This window comes from Orycteropus afer, unplaced genomic scaffold (genome assembly GCF_000298275.1).
Source record: "Orycteropus afer afer isolate SDZICR_OR568_19922 unplaced genomic scaffold, OryAfe1.0 scaffold00100, whole genome shotgun sequence".
NCBI lineage: Eukaryota > Metazoa > Chordata > Mammalia > Tubulidentata > Orycteropodidae > Orycteropus > Orycteropus afer.
The window spans coordinates 2,930,350-2,938,238 of NW_006921687.1; positions in this window are offsets into that span (position 1 = coordinate 2,930,350).

A 7,889-nucleotide genomic window follows, 5' to 3' on the forward strand; every position below is an offset into this window, starting at 1 on the left:
TTCAAGCCGGATTCAGAAGAGGACGTGGAACAAGGGATATCATAGCTGTTGTCAGATGGATCTTGGCTCAAGGCAAAGTGGGCTAATACAAATTACTTAATATTGTTTTTTATGTCAAATTATAATTTATTTACAATAAAGCATATTAATTGATTTTTGAGCACTCATTCATTCCCCTCAGTCTGGAAGATTTGGCTTTGTAAAAAAATTTCCTTTATTGGATATAGATAGACTATCTTTTTTTTTTTTTTTTTAAATTTTTTATTTTGATTTGGGTGCAGTCTTACAAAGCAGATTTTTTTAACATTCAAAAGTTCATATACATTTTGTTTTGTGACACTGATTACAATCTGCACATTGAAACAGCTCTCTTCTCACTTTCTCCCTGTGGTTACTCCTTCTATGTGTCCTTCTTACATATGAGTTCTTGCCTGCTTTGCTTTATGCCTGTACAAATACTACCTTTCTGATCTCCCATGTTTGACTGTTCTAAGGAATACATCTCCCTGGTGTAGTTGTTCAGCTCGTAGCTCTATCTATTGTTTGTCTGAAAGCTGATCCACAGGTGTGAGTCCAATTCCAGGCCTGAAGGGTGACTTGAGGCCATAGTCTTGGGGGTTTCGTCAGTCTATTCCACCAGTAATCCTTGCCTTTTTTATGTTTTGAATTCTGTTCCACATTTTTCTCCCACTCTATCCAGGATTTCCAATTTTGATTACTTTCTGAGTAGTTGCTGTTGGTAGCTGGACACCATCTGGTTCTTATGGTCTCAAGGTTGTGTAGGCTGAGGTTCCCATAGCCCATTGGCCCCTTGGACTAATTGTTTCCATACATCTTTGATTTTGTTCACTCTTCTTTGCTCCTGACAAGAAGAAACCAACAGTTGCATCTTAGATGTCTGTTAGCAAAGCTTTTAAGATCCCAGTTGCTACACACCAAAGTAGAATATGAAACAATGTTTTTGTGTACTATGTTATGTCAATTGAGCTTGGTGTCCTCTACAACCATGGTCCTGAGCCCATAACCCCAGCAACTCACTCCTTTAAGGTTCTTAGTTGTAGCTAAGAAGTTATCCTAATTTTGTACTCTGTTAGCTCTATAAGGTATGAGGACATTTTTATGGCACATACAAATACGCATGTGGGAATATCATCTCCCAAACCTTTATAAGGCCATGATATTTGTCTATCCATAACTGATCTTGTTGCTCATCTACCTATGTATCCACCTAGAGATCTACTGCATCTTTGTTGAGTTTCTTTTTAATTGTTCTATCCTTCTTTGAAAGTGATGTGTTAAAGTCTCCTACTACTATTGTGATGTTGTCTATTTCTGTTTTCAATTCTGTTAATGTTTGCTTTATATATTTTGGAGCCCTTTCATTGGGTATATAGATATTTACTATGGTTGTGTCCTCTTGCTGGTTGACCCTTTTATCATTATATAATGTCCTTCCTTGTCCCTGATGCTGGTTTTATGCCGTGAATTCTATTTTATCAAAAATTAATATTGCCACTGCTGATCTTTTATGATTATCTTTTTCTTGACATATTTTTTTCCCATTCTTTGATTTTAATTTACTTTTATCTTTGTGTCTATGTTAGTCTCTTGTAGTCAGCATATTGATGGATCCTGTTTTCTTATCCATTTCTGCCAGTCTCTCTTTCTTGACTGGTACATTTAATCCATTCAAATTCAATGTAATCAATGATAGGTATGAATTTTCTGCTGTCATTCTTTTGTATTTTTTATTGTGGTATTGATGGTTTCTTTGTTCTGAACATCTTTTTGTTCCCAGGTGTGGTAGTTATGTTTTTGTGTCAACTTGGCTGGGCCTGGTTGAGTGGGTGGGCAGCTGGTGGTAGTTATTCCCCATGATGAGACTGGCAATCAACTCCATGGTGGATCTACCACAAGCAGCTGAGTAGCTGCCTTTGAGATGTGGTCTGCCTCCTGTATATAAGGAGAAGCTTTGAGAATGGTCTCTAGCCTATGGCATGCTTGGACCCTGCATGTAGCCATATCGTTGCTCAGCAGCCTACTATGCTCTACAGACCTTGGAACTTACAATGGACTTAAGTTAATGGCCTGCCTTGTGATTTGGTAACATCGGGACTGTGCCTTTTTACTTGTCAGCCTTGGGCTTCTCAGCCTCAGTAGCCTGCAGCTGTCTGAGTGAAGCAATATCTCTAGCTTCAGTGGGCCGGGAGCTAGAGGCAGAGCTGAAGCCCAAGGCTGAGGGGTTTTCACCCAGCCCCTAGAGCCTGACACTTTGAACTTGGACTTAAAGCCTCCAAATTGTAAGAGAATAACCTCCTGTTTGTTAAGGCCATCCTGTTTGTGGTATATTCTCATCAGAGTGGCACTAGGTAACCAGAACAGGATATGGTACCAAGAGAGTGGGGTGCTGCTCTGAAAGATGCCTAAAATGTGGAAACAGGAGTGGAGTGTGTCCTTTACCTGAGACCCTGGCAGAGAGACCCTGGCATACAGCATGACAGACGGCAGGAGCAGAGCAAGAGACCAGCATGAGAGATGGCAGGAGCAGAGCCCAGAGAACCAACATGAGACAGTGACAGCCTTACCAGCCCACAGAGGAGAAAGCTTGATGCCTTTGGTTAGGTGGCTTCCTGGTGGAGTGGGTTGCCTTCAGGCATTAATTGGTAGAAGAGACCGGCTGGAAATGGAGTAGCAGGTTGGCCGGCCCACAGAGCAAGAAAGCTAAATGTCCTTTGGGGCAAGAAGATTCCTGGCAGAGTGGGTTGCTCCCAGGCATTAGTTGGCAGAAGCGGAGACCAAGGAAACAGAAAAAGAGCTGCCTCAGCCTGAAAAGGTAGGCCATGGCCTTTGGGGGTGGAATGATCACAGCCCCCTAGGTTTCAAAGAGCCAGGCCTTCAACAACTTGGTTCTGGAGTGTGGGGCTGCTCATTCATGTGAGCCAGTGGGATGGAGCCATAGCCACTGCCCAAGAGTGAGGGGGCGGAGCTGCCATGCCCAAGAGGGAGAGGAACGAGGCCTGACAGGCCAAGGGGGTGAGGTTGCCACTTAGAGGAACTAGGGGACTGGAGCCACCCAGTGGAGGAGACCTGTACAGATACCAACCATTGAAGATCTGTACAGGTGCCAAGTTGACAAGGGGTGGAATTGTGGTAGTTACTTTTTTGTGTCAACTTGGCTGGGCTTGGTTGAGTGGTTGCGCAGCTGGTGGTAGTTATTCCCCATGATGAGACTGGCAAGCAATTCCATGGTGGTATCTACCACAAGCAGCTGAGTAGCTCCCTTTGGGATATGGTCTGCTTCCTGTATATAATGAGAAGCCTTGGGAATGGTCTCTAGCCTATGGCATGCTTGGACCCTGCAGGTAGCCATATCTTTGTTCAGCAGCCTGCTAAGCTCTACTGATCTTGGGGCATACAATGGACCTAAGTTATGGCCTACCGTGTGGTTTGGTAACATTGGGACTGTGCTTTTTTATTTGTCAACCTTGGGGCTTCTCAGTCTCAGCAGACTGCAGCTGTCTGAATGAAGAAATGCCTCTAGCTCCAGTGGGCCAGAAGCAGGAGGCAGAGCTGAAGCCCAGGGTTGAGGGGCTTTCACCCTGCCCCTAGAGCGTGGCACTTTGAACTTGGATTTAAAGCCTCCAAAGTGTAAGAATAAACTCCTGTTTGTTTAAGCTATCCCATTTGTGGTATATTCTTGTCAGAGCAGGTCATTTTGTTATCAGATTTTCTTCATTGTTATTGATTTTGTCTTTACTAAGTCCTTATGATTTTCTTTTATTCATACTTTGGTTAGAAGGCTTGTTAATTTTGTGTGTGTGTGTGTGTGTGTGTGATTATAAACATAGCAAATTCTTACCTTCCTAGGTTTGAACAAACTGTTATATATTCATAGTTTCCTGACTTCATCCCCATTTGAAAAATCTGTAATTATACCAGTCATGTCCTCTTTTTGCTTTGTAGTTGTCATAATTTACAGATTGATGCCTCTGATTCTCTATGTTCAGTCCTGTAAGCTTATTTTAACTACATAATTATTATTCTGGGTTGGTTTCTGGGTGGTGGTAGCATCTGTCTTAATCTTAATTTGTTGTCTTTTGTTGTTTTTCTGTCCAAAATACTCCCTTCAGCATTTCTTGTAAGGATGGTCAGGTGTTTACAAATTCCCTTAATATTTCTTTGTCTAGGAATGTTCTTATTCTACCATTTTATTTGAGGGACAATTTTGTTGGATATGTAATTATTGGTTGGCAATTTTTTTCTTTCATGTTTTTGTATATGCCATCCCATTGCCTTCTTGCCTGCATAGTTTCTTCAGAGAAATCAGAGTTTAGTCTTATTTGTTGCCCTTTGTAGTCAACATTTTGTTTTTCTCAAACTGCTGTCAAGATTCTTTCTTTGTCTTTGGATTTGAAAAGTTTGATTATGTTATATCTTGGTGACTTTCTTTTGGAGTCTATTAGGTATAGGTTAATTGTATTTCTTGGATAGATATCATTTCCTCTTTCATATTAGGGAAGATTTTACTAGCAAATCTTCAACGTTTTTTTTCTTTTTGCTTCATCCTGTTCTGGAATTCCAATCACACATGGATTATTCCTCTTGATATTGTCTCACATAATTTGTAGGCTTTCTTCATTCTTTTTTCTGATATTTCCTCCCACAAATTGGTGTCAAAGAATTTGTCTTCTAGCTGGGTGATCCATCATTCTTCAGTTGATTCAATTCTACTCTTTTATCCTTCCAATATGTTATTTATCTCCATATTTTTAGTGTTAATTTTCTGAATTTCTAATCACTGCTTTTGTATGATTTGCAATTGTGTATTTATTTTGTCATTTTGCTCTTGTGTTTTCCTAAATCCTTCAAGAGTATTGCCTGTGTTTTCCTTGGGGTAGTCTATTACTTTTTCTTCCTCGGGGAGATTTCCTAGTTCTTTATTTTGGGCACATGCTTGTGTTATCATATCCTGCTTTTTTGGATGGAAGTTGTCTGTTGTGTCTGAGATTTTTTGGATTTGTCATTTTTATTTGTTGATTATGTGTGGGTTTGTTTCATCTTTATTTTATATTTTGCTTTGTTTTGATATATCTAGGCACATGGGGGTAGGCATTGAGATGCTCCCCACCTGTCTCCAGATGGGTAGGGAACTTGTAGGAATATGGTCGAGAGTCTTTGCTAATCATGAAGAAGAGTTGCATGTGGGATGAGCATGTGTTCTTCACTGTCTGTTGTTGATTCAGTGGTGCAGAAACAGGTGATGGCTTTTGCCCATTGGGTAAGATGTTATTTGGTAGGCGTAGTAGGTATGGCTGACCAATGTGAAATTAATGTCTGCCCCTCACACACACATACACATTGGATAGGGCAGGAAAAATAAGAGGGAGGTTGATGAGAAAAAAACTATGAATAAAAGTAAAAGATGAAGAAGAGCAATATAGAAAATGAATAAAAGGAAAAATGAAAAAAAAAAAAAGGAAGGGTAACTGGAGCAGCTATGTTCAGCTGGCAGCAATGGCAGCAGGCAGCTGTGATGGGATCCATGTGAGTGTATGCTCATGGAAGGGGCTGGTACCTGTTGTGCAGGTACATCTCCAATAGAAGAGGCCATGGGGCACACATCTTGCATTCTGTGAGATCAAGACCTGTCAGTGACACAGGTACAGGCAAATAAAGTTGAAGACACTAGCTTTGTCTACTTAGAGTGCAGTGCTGCAAGTGGCTGCTGGTGGGAGTAGGCAGCCCAATGAATCAGGTGGGAAGGGGATGAGTGGGGTGGCATCTGTAGCCACCAGTTTGGTGGAGGAGGCAAAGGGGCTCACCTCTGGTCATTAGTGGTGGGAAAAACAGAGAAAGCACCTCTCTAGTTGCAATACATTGGTGTGGGCCTGGTACACTTCTGGGTGTGTGCAGCTGATTATCCAATTCCTGCTCATACTCTATCAATTGGGAGGCCACCTGGAGTCAAATATCTCCAGCCACCACCCCACAGGCCTGCAATTTTGTATGGGCCCTCAAACCAAACAATTGTTTCATCACCCCTCACTGGTTCCCTCCTTACTCTGCAGTTGCCTGTGCCACTAGGAATCTCATATGTTTCCCTGCACTTCCCTCTCCCAGATCCAGCTAGTATTCTATTTACCTTGATTCACTTCAGAACTGTCCATACTGTGTCTGTGTCCCAGTGTGGATTCCTTGAAACTGGTTTCTCCTTGTCCATGTATTATTCCTTGTGTCTCAAACTGGCCATGTTTTGTTGGGCCCTGGATTCTTCTCTTTCCCTAGTCACTGTCCCTGCTCAATCTCCCTTTTCAGTTAGCACTCAATCTAATTCTTTATGCTCTCATTTAATGCACACAGTTCCAGGATCATCATCTGTATCTGTTTCACTTGTTTTTTTCAAGGTCTCTGTTGTAGAGGGATTGGATGGAGTGTGTCACCAGGACACTATCTTTTCTCTCCTTTTCAGTTTGAGAAGTTATAATTTAAGCTAATTCTTTTTTCTGAGTACAAGTTGTCTCCAATTTACATTGTATTCAAGTTACAAAGAACTGCACTTACAACCATCTGTTTTTTGGGTTTTTTCCTTTCTTTTTTTTTTTTTTAATAAATCTTATTGTTAGTAATATGTGCTGCATATATGTCACACAGTGCACAACTTGCTGATGTTGTCATTCTCATGCCAACCCCAAAGAAGAAGGAAGATCAGATTTATAAAGATACTTAAAATAAATGGCAATAATAATGAAAATTTAAAAAAAAAATAATGAGGTATTCATCTTATGTCAGAACCAACTTATGATGGAGTCATCAGATCAGAACTCCATCATAATTTGGAGACTACCTGTATTCAGTATTTGTTACTCTACTACTTTTAATCCCCCTCCAGCAGGAGCTCTGGTAGTGTAGTGCCTCAGGCATTTGACTGTTAACCAGAAGGCTGGTGGTTCAAATCCACCAGCCACTCCTTGGAAGGAAGGTTGGGCAATCTAATTCCGTAGTGATGCCATCTCAGAAACCCAAGGAGGGATCACTATGAGTCAGGTCTGACTCGATGCATGTAACAGCAACAGCAACAATAAAGATTGTTTACTATCCTCTTTTGTCATACAGAAATAAAAGGAAATTTCTCATTTCTGTGCTTAGTTTTTAGAAAATCCTTGGAAATGGAAAAAATTTTTACTCTATACACTAGGCAGAGGAGCTAATAGAAATTGATTGAATTAAATACTAGATTATTGTTCTGTATTCACCACCAGAAAGATTTCTTAGTAACTGAGAGGTTAGGAAAGATCACCCTTACGACTCATTTAAAATAAAAATAGAAATAAAACTATGATATATTTCTATGCATCTCAACATGCACTTAGCTGCTAGAAAAAAAATTAATAAAAGCAACAAAAATAAAAAAATTAGATGAAGATTTAATTTCAGATTCTTTTTGATCAAAGAAATGGTGTGTTTTATTACTGCTATCTATTTTTAAAATCAAACCAGTTTGTATCATTGTAGCATATCACCTATGGAGACCTCATATATGTCAGAGTAGAATGATGCTCCATAAGGTTTTCATTGGCTGATTTTTTGGAAGCAGATGGCCAGAATTTTCTTCCAAAGCTCTGAGTGGCCTCGAACTTCCAACATTACTGATAGCAGCCAAGGGCATTAGCCATTTGTACCACTCAGAGACTCTTAGTACAGGATTAGACAATATAAATTCATACAAACAACAGAAATATAGACAAATGAACAAATATGTAAAATACCTAAAATAAGCAAAAATTTCACAGTGTACATAATTAAAGCAATATATGTCTGGGATATCATTTTAGACACTGGAATTTGATTCAGCCTCTCTGGGCAGTGATTTCCTCACTATTAAAAGATGA